The sequence below is a fragment of the Bombina bombina genome, chromosome 12, assembly GCF_027579735.1.
Source record: "Bombina bombina isolate aBomBom1 chromosome 12, aBomBom1.pri, whole genome shotgun sequence".
Classification (NCBI taxonomy): Eukaryota; Metazoa; Chordata; class Amphibia; order Anura; family Bombinatoridae; genus Bombina; species Bombina bombina.
The window spans coordinates 111,041,726-111,065,924 of record NC_069510.1 but is presented as its reverse complement, the minus strand read 5'-3'; positions in this window follow the sequence as shown (position 1 = coordinate 111,065,924).

Sequence of the window (24,199 nt, the reverse complement as noted above, 5' to 3'; positions counted from 1 at the left end):
CTATAACCCATTCTGGCCTGCGAAAACACATTCCCTGGACAAATGATCCTGAGACAACCACCAAAGAAGAGAGTCTGTGGTCTCTTGATCCAGATTTATCTGAAGAGATAAATCCACATAATCCCCATTCCACTGATTGAGCATGCATAGTTGCAGTAGTCTGAGATGCAAGTGAGCAAACAGAACTATGTCCATTGCCGCTACCATTAGTCCGATTACCTCCATACACGGAGCCACTGACGGCCGAGGAATGGAATGAAGAGCTCGGCAGGTGGACAAAATCTTTGATTTCCTGACCTCAGTCAGGAATATTTTCATGTCCACCGAGTCTATCAGAGTCCCTAGAAATGAAACTCTTGTGAGGGGGGAAAGAGAACCCTTTTTTACGTTCACTTTCCACCCGTGAGACCTTAGAAAGGCCAACACTAAGTCCGTGTGAGACTTGGCTAGTTGGAAGGACGACGCTTGAATTAGAATGTCGTCTAGATAAGGTCCCACTGCTATGCCCCGTGGCCTTAGAACCGCCAGAAGGGACCCTAGCACCTTCGTGAAGATTTGCGGTGCCGTGGCCAATCCAAAAGGAAGAGCCACAAACTGATAATGCTTGTCCAGAAAAGTGAACCTGAGGAACTGGTGATGATCTTTGTGGATAGGAATGAGCAGATGCGCATCCTTTAAGTCCACGGTGGTCATATATTGACCCTCCTGGATCAATGGTAAGATAGTTTGACTGGGGATGGAGAGGGAAAGGAAGTGGGTTATAATTCTTTAATTCAGGGGCTAAATCACCTTGTATAATACTTATAGTCCCAGAATTCCAGAACCTTATGCAATAATATACATGAAAATGTACAAAAATGTGTGCAGAGAGATTTGCAACACAAAGAGAAAGACTGCAGGTTGCTGGGTTATATAATAATTCGACCCACTAAAGATTAAGGTCAGACAAAAAAAGGATAAGTAAATATATGAATAAAATCATACAAACATGCTCATTTATACTAAATAACTTTATTGGTGAAAAATATTTTAAAGTCCGACTGGACTGGACTCATGCATTGATATTAGGTATAAACCTTAGATTCAGAAATAAGATATAGTGAGTGCCTTTTATTAGGTCACCAGTGTAGCAGTTGCTGTGTGTAACCTGCTGCTCGGGGTGAATATGTTGAAATAGAATAGCTTAAATGGATATTATTTGCTACAAACTAACATACGTTGCCGCAAATGTATCCAGTGTATCAAATGGTCACTGAAGAAAATAGGGCATGAAATGTACAAAATTCCCCAGTATCCAGACAAACCGATCACTGTTGATCATATGATTTTTAACAAGTGCAATATTGGCTTACATAACATTAGAGTCTCAGATATATCTATATGGTAAAATGTCTAAATTCATTAGCATAATGTTTATCAATCCACCAGTTTTTATCTGAGTCACAAATGTAATTTAGCAATTTGCATAGTAGTGCTCTGTCAGCTAGTCTGAATGCTTATGCAGTTAAACCGCTTAGATATCGTAAGCTTATAGATTTCGAAATATGCTCCCTACTATTAGCAGGAGAAATACCACAGAAATGCTCTGGTTAGATTACAAAACGTCACTGGTCTAATTTGATCTATAGGTGGCATAAATAAGTCATACAGGGATCACCATTGGAAATGTCCCATTACAAACACCTAACAAAAGTTAGTAGGAAATAAAGAAGGACTAAACTACCAAAAGGTCTCTTCTATAGCGGAGACCTGATTACTTTTAACTGTCTATAGATATTCGGCATATATTGAGAGTGCTAAGGCTGAGTCAGCAAATTAAAAATAGAGGTTCAATAACCCCGTGTTCGTGCCCCTGACGCGCGTTTCACATTACGCTTCCTCTGTGACTCAGATAAAAACTGGTGGATTGATAAACATTATGCTAATGAATTTACACATTTTACCATATAGATATATCTGAGACTCTAATGCTATGTAAACCAATATTGCACTTGTTAAAAATCATATGATCAACAGTGATCGGTTTGTCTGGATACTGGGGAATTTTGTACATTTCATGCCCTATTTTCTTCAGTGACCATTTGATACACTGGATACATTTGCGGCAACGTATGTTAGTTTGTAGCAAATAATATCCATTTAAGCTATTCTATTTCAACATATTCACCCCGAGCAGCAGGTTACACACAGCAACTGCTACACTGGTGACCTAATAAAAGGCACTCACTATATCTTATTTCTGAATCTAAGGTTTATACCTAATATCAATGGGCCCTATATACTTATAACCTAACAATTACCAGTAACAATACTGGGAATAATAACTATAGCGCAACCTTCGCTTAGTTTGGGAATAAAACACTAATACATTTAAGTGTGTGCAGGGACAGCTAATTAATGCACTAATACCCAGCACATCTAATTATATAGTGTTTTGCCCATCTCTCTTTGTGCAGACTTGCCTTTACGGAGGACTAACTAATTCAGCAGTTATTTTTTCTTGCTGTCTATAGCCTATCGTATACCGCCAGGGATCAATATTAAAATACTATAACAGTCAAGATCCCTTGTCAGTAAATAAATTTTGAGTCTTAGAGTGCTATTTGATATACCAACCATATTACCTGAGTTCCAGCTAGTTTTAATTGTATGTGTGTGTGTGCATGAGTATGAGTCCAGTCGGACTTTAAAATATTTTTCACCAATAAAGTTATTTAGTAAAAAAGAGCATGTTTGTATGATTTTATTCATATATTTACTTATCCTTTTTTTGTCTGACCTTAATCTTTAGTGGGTCGAATTATTATATAACCCAGCAACCTGCAGTCTTTCTCTTTGTGTTGCAAATCTCTCTGCACACATTTTTGTACATTTTCAATGGTAAGATAGTCCGAATGGTCTCCCTCTTGAAAGATGGAACTCTTAGGAATTGGTTTAGGATCTTGAGATCCAGAATTGGTCTGAAGGTTCCCTAATTTTTGGGAACTATAAACAGATTGGAGTAGAACCCCTGCCCCTGTTCTGCTTTTGGAACTGGGCAGATCACTCCCATGGTAAAAAAGGTCTTCTACATAGCGTAAGAATGCCTCTCTTTTTGTTGGGTTTACAGACAATTGAGAAAGATGGAACCTCCCCCTTGGAGGGGAATCCTTGAAATCTAGAAGGTATCCCTGGGTTACAATATCTACTGCCCAGGAATCCTGAATGTCTCTTGCCCAGGCCTGAGCAAAGAGAGAGAGTCTGCCCCCTACTAGATCCGGTCCCGGATCGGTGGCTACCCCTTCATGCTGACTTAGTGGCAGCAGCAGGCTTTTTGGCCTGTTTACCCTTGTTCCAAGCCTGATTAGGTCTCCAGGTTGGCTTGGATTGAGCAAAGTTCCCCTCTTGCTTTGCAGCAGGGGAAGAGGTAGAGGGACCACTCTTGAAGTTCCGAAAGGAACGAAAATTATTTTGTTTGGTCCTTGTCTTATTTGACTTATCCTGAGGGAGGGTATGGCCCTTCCCTCCAGAATGTCTGAAATGATCTCTTTCAATGCAGGCCCGAATAGGGTCTTACCTTTGAAAGGGATGGACAAAAGCTTAGATTTAGATGACACATCAGCTGACCAGGACTTAAGCCATAACGCTCTACGCACTAAAATGGCAAAACCTGAATTCTTAGCCGCTAATTTAGCAAGATGAAAAGCGGCGTCTGTAATAAAAGAATTAGCCAACTTAAGAGCCTTAATTCTGTCCAAAATATCATCTAGTGGGGTCTCCATCTGAAGATAGAAAAAAGAGGATCCGCAGTCCTCAAGAGGTGCACTGGTGTATGGTTGATCAGTTCCGGTATGCTGGATCTATGGCTGCACTCCCCAAAGGAAATCCCGATGGAATCCTGGCTGCATAGACAAAATAGAAAAAGAGAGGCGCCAAAACATAAAACAGTATCGTTGGTCTAATTGGGTGGAAATAGATGCAGGCCCCCCCCCTGCATGAGAGTGTATACTCACAAGATAGGTGGCACAATCAGCGTGCCTTAAACTGCAGGTCGGGACTGTTGAGAGTCGCCCGACAGACACCCCCAGGCAGATACACGTCACCACAGGACCTCCAATCCGCTGCGGGCAATATCGCTCTGTTGATACTCCTCGGGATCAGCTGTGGCTTGCCGCGTCCGTAGTTACAGATGATACACACAGACCTCTTCTGAATAGCGATCAGTGAGAGGGTGAATGGGCACTCAAGTAAATGTGATGACCATCCAGTGAGTGAAGTGGTAAAATATGTATTTTTGTTTTTCTTGTTGTATCTCGAAACTTAAGTATTGTCACTAAATAACAGCAACTTCAGAAGTTAAGTTGCATAGTCCTTGTTTTTTCCAGGTTGGAGGATAGAGGCTACTTTCTCCGGCTTGCAGTGCACAAGAGCTTTCAATCATATGTCATTTCTTCCTACATTTACTAGGTAGGCTCAGGAGCTGGAATGTAGAACTTGAAGCTAACTGACGATTTGTTGATGCACATATATGCCTCTTGTCATTGGTTCACCCAGTGTTTTCAGCTAGTTCCCAGTAGTGCAATGCTGCTCCTGAGGGATGTCAGGTAGAAGGAGAAGGGAAAGAGGTGATATGATAGCAACTTTCAAGTACATTAAAGGGTTTAGTAAAACTGAGGCTGTGGGTATTTTACATAAAATGGAAAATTTAAGAACAAGGGGTCATGAGCTCAAGCTAAAAGGTAGTAGATTCAGGAGTAATTTGAGGAAGCACTTCTTTACAGAAAGAGTGATTGATTTATGGAATAAACTTCCTCAAGAGGTAGTAGCAACAAACACTGTGGGGGACTTTAAAAATGCATGGGACAAGCATAAGGCTATCCTACGAACTAGATAAGTTTATACTGTTAGGTAAGGTTGGGCAGACTTGCTGGGCCTATGGCTCTTATCTGCCGTCAATATCTATGTTTCTATGAATCAGATGTGAAAGAACGGAATACCTGGTTTATCCCACTCCTTAGTAACAATGTCCGAAATCCTCTTAGGGACCGGAAACACATCAGTGTACACAGGAACCTCTAAATATTTGTCCATTTTACACAATTTCTCTGGAACAACTATAGGGTCACAATCATCCAGAGTAGCTAAAACCTCCCTGAGCAATAAGCGGAGGTGCTCTAGCTTAAATTTAAATGCCGTCATATCTGAATCTGTCTGAGAGAACATCTTTCCTGAATCAGAAAGCTCTCCCTCAGACAGCAAATCCCTCATCCCTACTTCAGAACATTGTGAGGGAATATCGGATATGGCTACTAAAGCGTCAGAAGGCTCAGCATTTGTTCTTAAACCAGAGCTACTGCGCTTCCCTTGCAACCCAGGCAGCTTAGATAAAACCTCTATGAGGGTAGTATTCATAACTGAAGCCATATCTTGCAAGGTGAAAGAATTGGACGCACTAGAAGTACTTGGCGTCGCTTGTGCAGGCGTTACCGGTTGTGACACTTGGGGAGAACTAGATGGCAAAACCTGATTTCCTTCTGTCTGAGAATCATCTAATGCCAAACTTTTATAAGTCAAAATATGCTGTTTGCAATTTATAGACATATCAGTACAAGTGGGACACATTCTAAGAGGGGGTTCCACAATGGCTTCTAAACAAATTGAACAATGAGTTTCCTCAGTGTCAGACATGTTTAACAGACTAGTAATAAAGCAAGCAAGCTTGGAAAACACTTTATTTAATGAAAAAAACACAATTTGCAAAAACGGTACTGTGCCTTTAAGAGAAAAAAAGGCATACACAAACTGCAAAACAGGTTAAAATTGCTTCAATTTTTCTGAAATTTTAACAGTGTACCCACTAAGCCTTAGAAGGATTGCACCACAAGTAAAAAAGCAATAGACCCCCAAATGAAAAAAACGGGTTGAAATTTGTCTAAAACCTTTTAAAAACCCCTATTAGCACCTTGCCACAGCTCTGCTGTGGCCCTACCTGCCCTTAGGAAGCGATAATATGGGGTTTAAAGCTTCAATGAGTCCCTCAAAAGACTATCAGGACCTCAGGAGAAGTTGCTTGCTGCTTGTAAATGTAGGCCCCGCCCACCTCACTCGATGTTGCTGGGGCCTACACAAAACTAACAAAGGCTGCCTGAAAGCCATGTGGGTTATAAACAACCCCATAGAACCCTCAAGCAAATGTCCCATAAAACAGAAAATGTTACTCCCAGACACAAAAACGTTTGTCCCAAATTCACATAACAAACAGTGCCCACAAAAAATTAACCCTTTATGCAAGCTAGTAAAAACCTCTGATAACACTAGGATTACTGCTTACCCTTCCCCTAATGGGGACACTGTCAGCCTTTCTGAGTTAACACAGTCTCTGCAGAAAATATGACTGAACATACCTCATTGCTGTATAGCAAGAAACCGTTCCTCACACTGAAGTTTTCCTGTACTCCTCAGCTCATGTGGGAACAGCAGTGGACCTTAGTTACAAATGCTAAGATCATCATCCTCCAGGCAGAAATCTTCATCTATGTCCTGCCTGAGAGTAAATAGTACAACACCGGTACCATTTAAAAATAACAAACACTTGCTTGAAGATAAAATAAAACTAACAGTTTAACACCTCTTCTCTTTACCCTTCCTGCTTAGAGCCAGCAAAGAGAATGACTGGGGGGTGGAGTTAAGGGGGGAGCTATATAGACAGCTCTGCTGTGGTGCTCTCTTTGCTACTTCCTGTCAGGAAGGACAATATCCCACAAGTTAGGATGAATCCATGGACTCGGTACATCATGCAAAAGAAAAGGGGGCAGTTTGCAGAGGCTTAGATACAAGGTAATCACAGAGGTAAAAAGTATATTAATATAACCGTGTTGGTTGTGCAAAACTGGGGAATGGGTAATAAAAGGATTATTTACCTTTTTAAACAACAAAAATTCTGATGTTTACTGTCCCTTTAAATTACTTCACATGCGTGAGCACAGTGTTATCTATATGAAACACATGAACTAATGCTCTCTAGCTGTGAAAACTGTTAAATCCATTCATTCAGATTAGAGGCGGCCTTCAAGGGCTTAGAAATTAGCATATGAGCCTACCTAGGTTTAGCTTTCAATTAAGAATAACAAGAGAACAAAGCAAATTTGATGATAAAAGTAAATTAGAAAGTTGTTTAAAATTACATGAAAGTTTTATTTGGACTTTACTATCCCTTTAAGTACAGGAGAGTCAATTTATGTCATCCATCAACATAAAAAAACATATTCCTATTCACAAGGACGATCTAAAATTCCTGAAGTTTGCCTTTTTAAACAGGCATCACTAATTTGGTTTTGACACAGCCCCCAGAATATTTACCAAATTTTTGGGGGCCTTACTGATGGTTTTGCGGGCTAAAGGCCTCTCAGTAGCACCCTACTGGTGCAGACGCATTCTCTTCAGCTGACACAAACACACAGACACTGTTCTGCAACTGCTTCGCAGTCATGTTTGTGCAACACAACTAAATAGCTATCAGTTACTGCAACACTTAAATAAATAGCTATCAGTTAGTTTGTAGCTAACAGTATAACAGCTATAATAATTAGTAGTATTAAGCTGGTAATTTATACCGGTCAGCAGATCTAACATAGCTAAGGTAGATATTTCTCATAGATTGAAACAAAAGTAATATGAAATAACTACTTACTGAGAATTCAAAGCAGAATCTGGATGTGAGGTTGTAAATTAGTGAGAACTGCAAACAAATGAGGATAAGATGAGATCCAGAACTAAATAAGGTGTGTGATGAGATTCTCAGGAATCAAGCTGTATTAACAGGCTGGAGTGAAACACACAATTTCCTCAGAGGTCAGGTGAAACAACAGCAATCAGGCAGCAAAGTACTAAAGAGAATGAAAAAATCTGATAATCTTTTATTATTATTATTATTATTATTTATATAAAAAGTGCCAACAGATTCCGCAGCGCTGCCCATGGGTACAAGGATAAAAGTACAATGGAGAAACAATACAATAAAAGACAACATTTTACAGACAAATACAGGGGGAATTAAGGGCCCTTTTCCCGTGGGAATTTACAATCTAGATGGGTAGGAGGATGGGAAACAGTAGGTGGGGACTGCAAAAGGCAGTGTAGGGCACAATTGGGCCTGGAGCAAAGCTAAGGGTTAAAGCCGTAGGGAGAGATAGGAGAAGAGGGCTGGCTAGGGAGGTTAGTTGCAACAATGCTGCATGCAAGGGAGGGGCCCACTGCTCACCTTAAAAGTGGGGATCATCAGCTTCCTGGCCCTCTTCTTCCTGGAATCCGGTGCAGACGAGTTCTTTCTGTTATTGTTCAGGGTGATTTTTAATTTCTGTGAACAATGCAGCGATCCAGACGCTCCAAACTCCCTCCTCAGCGCTTCCACGAGTTGGTGTTTGAGAAACCTGGATCTGGAAAACAGAAAAAACAGATAAGTACACTGGATGACATTGAAGAGCTAGATGACATAATTCCACCTACACAGTATACTACTGAGACTAGGCCTAGTACTAGTATACCACAGACAAACATTATGAGTCACACAGTTAGCAGGTCAGATATACATGCAGCAGGTGAGGGGGTGGAAGGAGACGATTCAGCCTATGCCTCAGTGGCAATGGCTAGGCCGGATGAGCAATCAGCCTGTCTCCAAGCAACTGGCCCTCAGGCTAGGCCTCAGGCTTCCAGTCCACCTTCGGTAGCTTCACATGTACCGGTTGAGGCCTATGTTGAAACCTCAATTACCCCTGTAGCTAGGCCCAGGTTAGATAGGGGCTCAACACGCCGTGCAAGTGCAGACAATGAGGCAGATTTAGCCATTACACGGGGCCCCTCTCTATTAACCCCCGTTTTGCCTACTATGGCAGATGGCCCTGAAATTTTGGCCTCGGCGCCGGCGCAGCATGCCCTCTCAAGAGCTGGGCCCGCTTCTGTGGTGCTTTCGCCTGCGCAACAAGCCCCTGTTCTGCCATTATTAGACCCCCAGCCCGTCTCTACACCGCAACAAGGCTTACCTGAAGCAGCGGTATCCTCCCTCATGGCCGCGATTCCTCCGTCGGCGGTCTCGGCGGTGTCTTCCATCCTGGCGTCTTTAGTTGCGGCGATGTCCCCGGCGGGTATGCAGGCTCCTCCGTCGGGTCCTCCAGGTTCTCCGGCGGGTCCTCTGCTCCAGCTCCACGCGGCGTCGGTGTCCGGTCCTCCAAACCAGGCCGCGGGTCCTCAGGGTCCAATGGTAAGTGCGCAACCGGAAGTTCCGGTCACGCGCCCATCCACTTCCGGTTCCGGTTTCAGCGTCGGGACTTTGCGGGGACGGTCGCATCCTCTGCAGCTCCAGGAAGGTGAGCACCATGAGAGGATGGCGGCCGGGGGTGGGTTATGGGGCCGAAGGGGTCCTCAAGTTCGGCAACGGAAGGCGCCATCTCGCATTAATACCAGGTTGCAATTTACTGGCAGCAGGGCTCAGGATTCAATTAGCGGGGGTCACGCATAAAGGCCTTAAAAGTAGGAGGGGGGCTTCAACGAGAGCTAACAGGTTGAACCCCTTAGGTAGGGGCATGTTAGTGAGAACCAGGGCGATAGATTCTCAATCAGATTTCAATCCAGGAGGGCTAATAAGTGCGATTGAACCGCAGGGTCAGCACGCCCAGGCTCAGGGACAAGTTAATTTGGCGCGCCAACATAGCGCTCATGGTCAGCTTATTGCGGCGCAGCAGCATACCGCACAGGGGCAAGCTAATGTCGCAGTTCAGCACAATAGGTTAGATTTTCAGCAAATTAGGGCAGATTCTCAGCTAAGTAGTGCGACATCACTCCACATGAATGTACGCGCTGTGGCGCAGTTAGGGATGTCTGGTATGAATGCACAGGCTGATCCTTTGAGTCTCAATATGAATGCACGCGCTGTGGCGCAGTTGGGGAATTCTAGTGTGAATGCACAAGCTGAACCTATGAGTGTTTCGAATGTGAGGGTATGTAGAATTGCAAATGATGCTTTGAATGTGTTACCAACATCACGGTCACATGAGTTAAGGGACAATCCTGCTTCATTAGTTCAGTTACAGGGTAGGAATGTGAATGTGGGGCATGAAAGGCCAAATGAATTAGGACAAGCAGGCTTACATGCAAATAATAGGTCAGGCTTAGGTCCTATTAACCCCCCCTTTGCCGGTGTCCGTAGTGCTCGCGACCTGTTTTCTTTTTTACAGAACGCATCTCAAGGGGATCTGAGCATGGAAGCAAACCAGGTTGATAGGCCTTCGGCTTCGGCGGTTATTCCACAGGAGCAGGCGGATGCACAGCAGCGTGAGAGCACGGCTGATTCCTTGCAGCAGGACAACGGGGCTGTTCCTGGTCCTTCCACCTCCGGTATAGATCATCAGGACAGTGCAATGGCCATTCCTGGTAAGCCCTTTACATTTACACATGACCGACATGACCAGGTTGACTCATCCCTGTCTGAATCTGAATGTGACAGTGACACTTCACTTGGGCTAAGGGGTAAGGGTCAGAAGCGCATGTTTGCCATGGTAAAGAAAATGTGGCAGGTAATGCAGTCAGGCGCAGTTGGCAGCATGGCGCAGGCGCAGCTTGCGGTAGGTTCCCCAGAAGCTGTGCAGAGCACCACTATAGTGGGGGACAAGCGTCCACCTATTAACTTAATCCCAGAAAGGAAAGTGGCCTTACACGGCGATTCCTTCCCATCTTATACTCCATCATTGCACAGTCATTTGAAACCAAGGACAATTAGAAAAATACAGCAGGGCAAATATGTGAATATATTTGAATTATCTGCTGAGGCTTGTAGGCAGCGAGAGAAGAGCGCGGATGGTACTGGACCTAAACGGTTTAAGCGTCCTGAAACTTTTGAGGAGTGGCTAATTTGCTTTAGAGTGTTCTCCTCTTGCTACTTGGAGAAATACCCGAGCCAATGCCACGCTATCCTTAAATATACTGATAATATCCATTGGATTCAGAGGAAGTTTGCTGAGGGGGCTTGGAGAGATTATGATGCTGAGTTTAGGCAGAAGATGGCGGGTAATCCTGTGCTCACCTTCGATACAACTGACTCGCATCTTTGGCAACGCCTAGGCCCGCAGGGGTCACCCTCCTCCTCCATCTCCTCTAGCAATCAGTCCTTTCGTGCTTCCAAAACGAAGCGCAGAGGTGGTACCTGCTGGGCATTTCAAGATAATAAATGCGACAGAGGTAATTCAGGTGCGTTCAGGCACGTATGCCGATACTGTGCTGGATCACACCCCGGGAGCGAGTGTGCCAGAAAAAAGGATTCAGCACCCGGTAGAGCACAGAACAAGCTCTCTCTTGTTCCTAAAGGCCCCAACACCGGTGAAGGTGCACGCCCTTGAGCCATGGCTTAGGGTGTACCCAGATTCGCGCGCAGCGTCTTTGTTATTTCAAGGGTTTAAGGACGGTTTCCGTATACCTGTGACGAAAGCCATTAAGGGTTCCAGAGGCTATCGTAACCTCAAATCAGCTTACCAGCACCCGGCGGTTGTTAGGGTCAAGCTGGATAAGGAAATATCTATGGGCCGGGTAGTGGGTCCTTTTTCCTCGCCACCTTTGCCGAATCTGGTCATTTCACCACTTGGTGTAGTACCCAAGAAGGAATTGGGAAAATTCCGTCTAATACACCACCTATCTCACCCTAGGGGCTATTCCGTCAATGATGCTATTGATCCGGAACTCAGCTCAGTGCGATATCAATCCTTTGATAGCGCCCTGGATTTGGTGCGGGGGGTGGGTGCAGGAGCCTTGTTGGCGAAGCTGGACATTGAATCCGCCTTTCGCCTACTGCCCTTGCACCCTTCATCATTTTATTTGATGGGTTGCAAATTCAAAAATGAATTTTACGTAGATAGGTGCTTGCCTATGGGCTGCGCCATCTCTTGCGCCTTGTTTGAAACCTTTAGTACATTTTTGCACTGGGTTTTGGAGCAACAGGCAGTTAATAACCGCATTGCTCATTATCTGGACGACTTCCTCTTGGTGGGGAGTCCGGGAACTACTGAATGTCAGCAGCTGATGGACTCCATGAGAATCCTTATGCTGCAATTCGGTGTCCCACTGGCTGAAGACAAGACTGAGGGCCCGGGCACTTGTATTACATTCCTGGGTATCGAAATTGATACAGTCGACAGAATTTGTAGGCTGCCTGATGGCAAAGTACGGGATATGCTTGAGGCGGTTGAAGCGGCTGTTTCCATGGCGACCATCACGCTTAGGCAGCTACAGTCATTACTTGGCCTTTTGAATTTTGCAGGCAGAGTTATCCCCATGGGGAGAGTTTTCAATCGGAGATTGGAAGCTAAGCTGAAGGGCAAACTCAGGCCTTCTGAAAAAATTTGGATTTCAGAAGGCATGAGAGCTGACCTGAGAGTCTGGAAGACTTTTCTTCAGGACTTCAATGGGATTCGATTATGGCGATCTGAGCCCATTTCCAGTCAGTTGTTGCATTTATTTACTGACGCCGCGGGGTCGAAGGGTTATGGGGCGTATTTCCGGGGGGAATGGAGTGCAGGCCCTTGGCCGCCAGAATGGTCGGCCAGGGGCTTAACACGTAACCTTACCCTTTTGGAGCTTTTCCCTATCGTTTTGGCGGTTGAACTTTGGGGCAATCAATTTGCAAACAGGACGATTAATTTCTGGACAGATAATCTCAGTGTCGTCCACGCGGTGAACGGTCTTTCGGCCACTTCTGCGGTTGTAGTTTGTTTACTGAGGCATCTGGTCTTACGCTGTCTTGAACTTAATATCCAGTTTCAAGCGCGGCACGTGCCGGGGGTTAATAATGTATTGGCAGATGCACTATCCAGGTTTGATTGGGTGACGTTCAGACGTTTGGCCCCTCATGCTGCATTAGAAGGCTTACCTTGTCCTGGTTTCCTTTGGCAGCTTCTCCGTCCTGGATATCCTTGCTCCCTCTAGTGCGGGCGTCCCTTGCACCTAGGACATGGTGCTCCTATGTCAGGCTATGGCGTGAATGGGAAGACTTTTGCCGGTGTCAGAATGTGGAGGCGATTGAAGCGTCTCAGGACACAGTATGTGATTGGCTGGTGAGTCTTTGGCGAAAGGGTTCGCGGCAGGGGGCGGTTCATTCTCGGTTGGCCGCCTTGTCATTCTTTTATCGTACGCTTGCTTTGCCGGATCCGGGCAGTTCAAAATTTGTGCGGCAAGTTGTCAAAGGTTGGGGCAAGCTCCAACCACAACAAAAGGACTCTAGGGAGCCCATCACGCATGACCGGCTTGAGCGGCTGGTGGTCGCTTTGCCGGACATCTGCGCAACGCATTATGAGTTTTTGTTATTTAGAGCTGCGTTTTTATTAGCCTATTCGGCTGCGCTTCGTATAAGCGAGCTCGTGGCACCGTCCAAATCATGCACTGATAAAGGCCTTCAGTTCGGCCACGTCAGAGCGGGAGAAGATTCACTGTTAATTTATTTGCCCAGATCTAAGACGGATCAAGAGGGCAAAGGGGCATGGATCCCTATTCCTCAGTCTAACGGTCTCTGCTGCCCGGTGATGGCGGTTAACCAGTTTTTAGAACACAGACCAGAGGAACAGGGTCCTTTGTTAATACATGCGAACCGGACTTCTCTATCTTTGTTCCAGTTCCGTAGGGTGCTAGCGAGGACTGCTGCGCACGCTGGTTTGGATGTGTCAAAAATAGCCCCCCATTCTTTCCGCATAGGGGCAGCTACTAATGCCGCGCTGCAGGGTTCCTCCGCTGAAGCCATTTGCCGTTTGGGTAGATGGCGCTCTAATAAGTTTAAAGGTTACATTCGACCGGTTGTTGAATAATATGTGGGTTAGTTGTGTTTTGTTTTCAGTACTAATCTCGTGTGTCTTTACAGGACCCGTCAGCGGCGCTAAAAGGATATGGATCGTGGGGCACTCCTACGTTCATTGGGCCTCCATTCGTAGTTCGGCCCTTCCGGGGGGGCAGAATTTAGGTTTCCCTCTATCCCAAGTGTCAATTAGATGGGTAGGTGAGAGAGGGATGTGTTGGCCAGCGCTTCCATCGCGCATCTCAGAGGCCCTAGTACGCTGGGGTAAACCTCATGTCATAATCCTTCATTTGGGTGGCAATGATATGGGCGCCATTCCTGTCTTGGAGCTTATTAAAATCATGCAAGCGGATATTGCATGGATCAGAGCTCGCATCCCGAACGTGTTGGTCGGTTGGTCCAATATAGTTCCCAGGTTGGAATGGCGTCACATGTCTTCCCACAGCGCCGCTTACAAGGTTAGGAAGAAGATTAACTCTTCAGTTGCTAGAACCGTCACAGGTACTGGGGGATTTGTGGTTAAACACGAATCTCTAACAGCCGACAAGGTCCATTATTATAGGAAGGATAGGGTACATTTGGAGACAGTTGCCCTAGATATTTTTATAAAAGATATCCGTAAGGCCATAGTAACCCTCCTTTAAGTCCGGTTGGGTTGTGTTTGTCCTTTATCGGTGGCGGCACAGTTATCATCTTAATGCTATCTGGTGGCGGGAGGTAACGGCCCTGTTGCCTTGGAAAGGGGTGAACAGGGGGAGTGATGACCAATCTAAAAGTGTGAGGGGTGGATAGCCTCATGTGCACGTGAGGTGCCCCTCCTTCCCCTTGCGGGTGGGTCACGTGATCTCATTAACCCCTTAGTAACAATTTTTCTATGAGCAGAGGTTCCGCTCTGCTGCAGTTTCCGTTTGGGCCGTTTACCTTCTGCTGTGCCGGGTTGTCATTATAGTAATTCGTTTAGCCGCCATCTGACCTTGTTGGTTACCACAGTTACTTAGTTTAGTTAATAAATGTTTAACCTGTGACGGTTAAAATTTTACCCACAAAAAGTTGTTGTGTTTTTATTTATTATAGTATAAGTGTTTTTATTTATTATAGTATAAGTGTTTTTATATTCTATTCTACGGCTAGCGACCGGTAGGCATTTAATCCCTTAGGTGAGAATGATATTAGTGAGGAGATAGATGAGGGCAACTGTTAGGTAAGTGAAGTTCATTTGTTAATAAAACGGGTGATGAGCTTCCCTGAACAAAAAAGTCTTTAGGGAACGTTTAAAGGAGGAGAGGTTAGGGGCAAGTCTGACAGGATGAGGAAGTGCGTTCCAGAGGGTTGGTGCAGCACGAGAGAAGTCCTGTAGTCTAGCATGAGAGGAGGTGATGGTAGAGGATGCAAGGAGCAGGTCATTGTTGGATCTTAGGGGGCAGGCAGGAGTATATTTGTTGATAAGTGAGGACAGGTAGGGTGGGGCAGCATTGGTGAGGGCTTTGTAGGTCAGGATGAAGATCTTGAATTTAACTCTGCTGTGAATGGGGAGCCAGTGAAGGGACTCACAGAGAGGTGCAGCAGAAACAGAGCATTGAGAGAGGTGGATTAGCCTGGCAGATGCACTTAGGATGGATTGAAGGAGAGAGAGGGAGGCCAGATAGTAAGTTATTACAGTAGTCAAGTCAGGAAATTACCAGGGAGTAGATTAATTTTGGAGATATTCCGTAGGTGGTTGCGGCAGGATGAAAAGAGCAATTGGATGTGGGTAATGAAGGACAGATTTGAGTGTGATTTCGAGGCAGTGGATTTGGGGTGATGGGGAGATAGTGGTGCCACCAACAGTGATGGAAAAATTAGAAACTGGAGTAGAGTTAGAGGGGGGGATTAGAAGTAGTTTGGTCTTGGACATTATTATTTTTAGGTGGTGAGAGGCCATCCAGGAGGAAATGCCAGATAAGCAGTCGCTGGCGAGGCCCATAGGAGGCCAAAACGATCGTCTGGGGTTGCCATGTTCCTTGTTCAGAAGAGAATTGCCTGGTATTTCGGGGCTGGACTGACATTACTTGGCGGGATCAGACTAATATACTTCAGGAAAGTTTTCCTCTGTGAAAAGCACACTGGTCTAAAAGAGGCTGCTTCCGGGTGGTAAATTGCCAAAGAACTAGCTGATGAGCTGTTGTTCTTTCCTGGTAGAGCGCTTCTGTCTTCGTATGCAAATTAATATGACCCTGGGGAAGTCTCCCTATGGGTGATGGGGGGTAACCAGACGTGGACTCCTTGTGCTTAGAGGAATGTGGCTGCACATCACTGACGAGGCCCATAGGAGGCTGAAACGATCGTCTGGGGTTGCCATGTTGCTTGTTCAGAAGAGAATTGCCTGGTATTTCGGGGCTGGACTGACATTACTTGGCGGGATCAGACTAATATACTTCAGGAAAGTTTTCCTCTGTGAAAAGCACACTGGTCTAAAAGAGGCTGCTTCCGGGTGGTAAATTGCCAAAGAACTAGCTGATGAGCTGTTGTTCTTTCCTGGTAGAGCGCTTCTGTCTTCGTATGCAAATTAATATGACCCTGGGGAAGTCTCCCTATGGGTGATGGGGGGTAACCAGACGTGGACTCCTTGTGCTTAGAGGAATGTGGCTGCACCTGACTGACGAGGCCCATAGGAGGCTGAAACGATCGTCTGGGGTTGTCATGTTCCTTGTTCAGAAGAGAATTGCCTGGTGTTTCGGGGTTGGACTGACATTACTTGGCGGGATCAGACTAATATACTTCAGGAAAGTTTTCCTCTGTGAAAAGCACACTGGTCTAAAAGAGGCTGCTTCCGGGTGGTAAATCGCCAAAGAACTAGCTGATGAGCTGTTGTTCGTTCCTGGTAGAGCGTTTGTCTCTTCGTATGCAAGTGTACATAATTGACTTATTTGCGTACTGAGTTGGCCCACTTGAACGGACAATCCATTTTTACCCATGGACCGATTTTTTTGATATCCTAGGGTATTGATTCCTGGATCCTTGGGATCCCTCAGAATCATAGCTATTATTCCTATTTTGACGTGGTTGTCTTTGGGGTTCAATAGGTCAAAAAAATAGGTGGCGCAAGTGAATGCTGTTCTGACTAATAATGGTGTAAAATGTATTTCAGATTCCTTGTGTGTCTGATAATGTTCTCACCTTACATAGGCTGTATTGAAATTTCAAGTGTAAATGGTGTCTCTCCAGGACAATAAAGCTTCTAGATTCAAATTCTATAGTTTAAATATATATATATTTATTGAATAAAAGATTCTTGTTTATTAAATGAACGATTGTTATATATGAGATCAAAATAATGATGATCTATTCACAAGTGATAATCAGTTGACAATTTAAAACATTTGGTAAAATATAAAATATGATAGTACAATATTAAAAACACCGGTGTTCTTCATAGACAAAAAACTATAAAAACTCAAATTGAGATAATATAAGCAAGCAGGTGTACTCAGAAGATAAAACCAAAAAATAAACAGAGGAGACTCATGTACCTCTAAGCGTATGACTATCAAAAAACATATATAAATGCATATATGAGTATATGAACCATATGTCTGGTATCCGTTAAACTAGCGTATATATATACTTCACAGATGTATAAGGGTTAAGCAAATATTATACAGTTCCTTATTGCTTAATGTTCTGGCAAAACATGGGGTGGTTATCCTTCCGTCAAAAATATATTTGAGCCAATGTATATTGAAACAAGTGTGGCAAAATGTAGCCAGTAATATGTAGCTGCAGTGTTATTTCTTAGATTTCAGCGTCTCTGTTTTTTAATCAGAGGTAGGTTTACATACGGTTTTTAGCTTGGTGTAGCGATTCCTTCCTTAAAAACAGTGCACTGTTGACGTCTTCCCTCTGCTGTGCAGAAAAAGCCGGTGGAGTACTAAGTCCCTTAGCCTCCGTTTACCAGCTGTGTTGGTAGTTGTTTCCTTAGATTCGTTGTTTACCCAGTAATGGGCCTTGATGGTATTCTTATGAGCTCCGGTCACAACTTGCTTCTTTCTTTGTGAGTGTATAACCCAGACTCGGTCTTTATTTTCACCGGTCTCCTTGCTGTTATCACAGCTGACAAAGTTCTCCTCTGGAGCTGAGTTGTTTTGGCTCACTTCTTAATTTCAAGTGATCAGGTTTCTACGCGTTTCGGCGTTCTGCCTTTCTCAAGATCTTATTATCTCAATTTGAGTTTTTATAGTTTTTTGTCTATGAAGAACACCGGTGTTTTTAATATTGTACTATCATATTTTATATTTTACCAAATGTTTTAAATTGTCAACTGATTATCACTTGTGAATAGATCATCATTATTTTGATCTCATATATAAGAATCGTTCATTTAATAAACAAGAATCTTTTATTCAATAAATATATATATATTTAAACTATAGAATTTGAATCTAGAAGCTTTATTGTCCTGGAGAGACACCATTTACACTTGAAATTTCAATACAGCCTATGTAAGGTGAGAACATTATCAGACACACAAGGAATCTGAAATACATTTTACACCATTATTAGTCAGAACAGCATTCACTTGCGCCACCTATTTTTTTGACCTATTGTACACAAAACCGTTGGGATAGTTTTTTAAGGTGAGCATAGTTCTGCCCGACTGAATAGGCAATCACTATCATATACTGTTTTGTCTTTGGGGTTCAACTTGTTCAGTGTTAATGTCTTGGGGAACACTATTTACTTGGGGTGTCTGGTTACCCTGAGAGTATTTTCACCATTTTTGGTATTTATTTTTTTGGGGATACCGATAACCTTGTGGGTTTTCATCTCTTTGGGGATAACTATTTGTTTGGGTATGCCCCCCATTTTGAGTATATTCTCTCTGCATCCCGGCCCGTGATGGGGGAGGGGTAGAGTTAAAACTTTGTGGTGAAGGCCTGTTTTCTCGGGCCACCTCCTCATAGGTTTTCTTTTTAGACTCCAAATTGAGGGGGCTAGGTGACACCCTAGTTTCTGCCACAATTTTGGGGCTGGGCCTTGGTTCCTTTTTAATCCCCTGTTCACCGGACTGCTGAATAGAGTATAACTTTGTATTCTCTTTGATCAGCCAGTCCAATGAACAGTTCTCATCAAAATCTCTAGCTAAGTTAAGTTTGATGTGTGTGGGCAAAGCTTTGTAAAATAAATTCACAAACTCTGAGCTTTCAAATATGGGGTAATCTTCGACCATACTGTTCGCACTTTTTAGTACAAAAAGGAATTTAATTGGGCTTTGATTCGCGCAACATTTCAAACCGTTTACAGCTATTTTCGCAGCGGTTTTAGTGCAATATTGCCCAAATTCTTTTCTGCATTGATTTTTTTGTTTCACTCCAGGAATGAATATTCATATCCTTTAGTGAAGCAAAGAATTTGTGATATTTACCCTCAAATACCCAGGGCAAAAAAAAACAATTTTTGACTGCTCACTAGTAACATTCATTATGGATAAAGCATTTTCAATTATACAATTGGTTCCCTTGTTGGAAAACTTAGGTACTGCACCACTTAAAAATTTGATTATTTTAGGGGTGTCATATATCTTATTAGATGTATTTTGGGCTTTCCTAGGGACCTTATTTTTTGGGCTGGAGCATTCCCTATTTGTCCTTCTACTGTGGGGAGATTCCTTACGTATATTAGAATTATGGGGGCTATTTGGGTAGCTGGCTCCGCCCTCTGACTCACTACTAGAGCTTCCCCCCTCATCTGAGGTATAGTAGTTCCCTGAATTTATAACAAGAGGTGACTGTCTTTTTGGGGAGTGTATTTCTGACCCAATAGGGGTCCTTTGATTAAATTCTTCCCTAAAGTTCTGCAGTTCATTTCTTATGCATTCTTTAAAGGATTTAAAATTATCTGTATTATCCTCATTGCTAATAGAGGGGTTTTCATTATGACGATACAGCCTTTTTAAAACACTTAAAGGGCCTCTAAACCCAAAATCTTTCTTTCATGATTCAGATAGAGAATAGAAATTTAAACAACATTACCATTTACTTATTACCTATTATTTATTTTGCTTCATTTTTTAGATATCCTTAGTTAAAGAAAAAGCAATGCACATGGTGAGCCAATCACACGAGGCTCCTATGTGCAGCAACCAATCAGCAGCTACTGATCATATCTAGATATGCTTTTCAGCAAAGAATATCAAGAGAATAAAACAAATTAGATAATATAAGTAAATTAGAAATATGTTTAAAATTGCATTCTCTTTCTAAATCATGAAAGAAAAAATGTGGGTGTCATGTCCCTTTAACTATCTTTGGCTTTGTGCGAGTTGCTTATTTAAATCTTCTATTTTGGTTAGTAATTTTTGGTTATGCTTATCTAAGGTGGCCATGTCTTTTTTTTTTTTTTTTGATTTTCAAAAGAGCTTTATTGAGATGCATGAAATAACATACAGATGAAGAAAAAGACAATAAAGCAAAATTTGCAATGCAGGTCATTAATAATAGTTCAATCTCTCTAAACAATAAGAGACAGTACAATATACACATTATATAAACATCCAAGGACAATTGGGGTCTCAGCCCATTTACACATTCATTTATTGTAGAGCGTTCCATGTAATAATTGCTGCATTGTTACGTTAGAGTAAGGTTGGAAGAAAGTTAGAAAAAGAGGGGAGAATTAAAGGGGGAGAGAAAAAAAAGGGGGGGGCACACTTAGGGTGGAGGGGTAAAAAAGGTTTGATCTGTCCTCGAGGCCATAGTGCGAGTATAATAGAGGGATACCGACTATATATTCTTATCCCAGAATGCCAGCATTAATTCATGTATGTCTAGTTTATGAGTTTTTAGGTAGTGATACCTTTCTAATATTAAAAGGTGGCCATGTCTTTTTTTTAATTGTAACAATTTCATTTTCGGTTATATTTAAATTCTCTTCGCATCTGCATGATGAGCGAATATTTTCTTATAGCCCCTGTATTTGCAATTACTTTTCTATAAAGAGGAGGGACATTTTGTCAATAATGCATATTACAAGGGGCCAGGATTTTAGTATTAACTCATCTCGCCTGTTAGAATTTTTGCATTTATTAATTTTGAATAATTCTTGGAACAATTCACTTTTTTCATTCCACCTTCCATCATCATTAGCAATATTTTTAGCCTTAATTGCAAGCATATCCATATAATCATTTAAATCACCCGCAATATTACACCTCTTTTTAATGTGGCCTATAACGTCCATCTTAAAGGGACACTGAACCCAATTTTTTTCTTTCATGATTCAGATAGAGCATGAAATTTAAGCTACTTTTTAATTTACTGCTATTGTCAATTTTTCTTCGTTCTCTTGCTATCTTTATTTTAAAGTCAGGAATGTAAATCTTAGCAGCCATCCAATTTTAGGTTCAGCACCATGGATAGCACTTGCTTATTGGAGGCTGATATTTACCCACCAATAAGCAAGCATAACCCAGGTTCTCAAACAAAAATGGGCCGGCTCCTATGCATCACATTCCTGCTTTTTAAATAAAGATAGCAAGAGAACAAAGAAAAAATTGATAATAGGAGTAAATTAGAAAGTTGCTTAAAATTTCATGCTCTATCTGAATCAAGAAAGAAAAATTTTGGGTTTAGTGTCCCTTTAAGGATATTGCCCTGAGTGTGGGGTAATTTTGGGAAACATATTTCAACACTATGTATAGATTCATTTGATTTACTTCTAGTAACAGACATTATTATTTTGGCTTAGTATTTGGTTAAATTAAAACGCTAATACAATTTTGAGAGAAAAAAATATTCTTATTAAATATTAATTTTAAAGTATTAATCACAAAAAAAATTCAAGATTAATTTTTCATTTTTTTAATTTCTCTCTCTTTTTTTGTTTTTAATAATTTCTGTTTACTACAAATATATTATATCAATGTGATGAATGTAATAATCTCTACTGCAGTGCCTCCAGATAATATGTCAGTATATAGCAGGGTTACAATACAATTTATTTAATAATTATTCTTTAAAATAACCTCCAATTAAAATTCATATACGAAACAATTAAAATCAATATTTATTCCTAAATTATTTAAGATTAGTTAATATTTATATACACATTGAATTATATTTATAGAAACCAGACTATGGCCCCTAGTTATCAAGCCGTCAACCTCAAATACGCTGGAGTTCCGCAGCGTATTTGTGGCGAGGCTGATTCGCCTTAGTTATCAAGCCCTAGACACCGGCAAAAGTAGAATATAGGGACGTAAGCTTCGATCCGCCGGACTCAGTCCGACACAGATCGATTCTTATGTCACTACAGATGTTCCGCACACAAGTTTGGCACAATCTGAGTACTTTTGCTAGTTATCAAAAAACTAGCAGGTACACTCGGCACTTTTCCGGCCCAGCGTACCTGGTTTTCAAACCACCGCCCTGGAGGCGGCGGATCCCATAGGAATCAATGGGAGTCTGACCATAGCGAAAGTTCATGTTTGCTGCTACCAGACATCCCATTGATTCCTATGGGAGCTGTCTACACCTAACACCCTAACATGTACCCCGAGTCTAAACACCCCTAATCTGCCCCCCCTACACCGCCGCAACTAAATAAATGTATTACCCCCTAAACCGTCGCTCCCGGAGCCCACCGCCACTCTAATAAACTGATTAACCCCTAAACCGCCGCTCCCGGACCCCGCCGCCACTATAATAAATATGTTAACCCCTAAACCGCCGCTCCCGGTCCCCGCCGCAACTATAATTTATGTATTAACCCCTAAACCGCCGCTCCCGGACCCTGCCGCCACCTACATAATACCTATTAACCCCTATCCTGCCCCCCCTACACCGCCGCCACTGTAATAAAATGATTAACCCCTAAACCTAAGTCTAACACTAACCCTAACACCCCCCTAACTTAAATATTAATTAAATAAATCTAAATAATATTTCTCTTATTAACTAAATTAATCCTATTTAAAACTAAATACTTACCTTTAAAATAAACCCTAATATAGCTACAATATAAATAATAATTATATTGTAGCTATCTTAGGATTTATTTTTATTTTACAGGCAACTTTCAATTTTTTTTAACTAGGTACAATAGCTATTAAATAGTTATTAACTATTTAATAGCTACCTAGTTAAAATAAAGAGAAATTTACCTGTAAAATAAAAACTAACCTAAGTTACAATTACACCTAACACTACACTATACTTTAATAAATGAATCCTATTTAAAACTAAATCCTTACCTGTAAAATAAACCCTAAGATAGCTACAATGTAATTAATCATTACATTGTAGCTATTTTAGGATTTATATTTATTTTACAGGTAACTTTGTATTTATTTTAGCTAGTTAGAATAGTTATTAAATAGTTATTAACTATTTAATAACTACCTAGCTAAAATAAATACAAAATTAAGTATTTAGTTTTAAAAAGGAATAATTTATTTAATGATAGTGTAGTGTTAGGTGTAATTGTAACTTAGGTTAGTTTTTATTTTACAAGTTAATTTCTCTATATTTTAACTAGGTAGCTATTAAATAGTTAATAGCTATTTAATAGCTATTGTACCTAGTTAAAATAAATTGAAATTTGCCTGTAAAATAAAAATAAATCCTAAGATAGCTACAATAAAATTATTATTTATATTGTAGCTATATTAGGGTTTATTTTAAAGGTAAGTATTTAGTTTTAAATAGGAATAATTAATTTAATAAGAGTTAAATTTATTTAGATGTATTTAATTAATTTTTAAGTTAGGGGGGTGTTAGGGTTAGACTTAGGTTTAGGGGTTAATAATTTTATTATAGTTGCGGCGGTGTAGGGGGGCAGGATAGGGGTTAATAAATGTATTATAGGTTGCGGCGGTGTAGGGGGGGCAGGATAGGGGTTAATAAATGTATTAAAGGTGGCGACGGTGTAGGGGGGGGCAGATTAGGGGTTAATAAGTTTAATATAGGTGGCGGCGGGGTCCGGGAGCGGCGGTTTAGGGGTTAATACATTTATTATAGTTGCGGCGGTGTCCGGGAGCGGCAGTTTAGGGGTTAATAACTTTATTTAGTTGCGGCGGTGTAGGGGGGGACAGATTAGGGGTTAATATGTATAATGTAGCTTGCGGTGGGTTCCGGGAGCGGCGGTTTAGGGGGTAATAACTTTATTTAGTTGCGGCGGTGTAGGGGGGGACAGATTAGGGGTGTTTAGACTTGGGGTACATGTAGGGGTGTTAGGTGCAGACATCTCCCATAGGAATCAATGGGATGTCGGGCAGCAGCGAACATGAGCTTTCGCTATGGTCAGACTCCCATTAATTCCTATGGGATCCGCTGCCTCCAGGGCGGTGGTTTGAAAACCAGGTACGCTGGGCCGGAAAAGTGCCGAGCGTACCTGCTAGTTTTTTGATAACTAGCAAAAGTA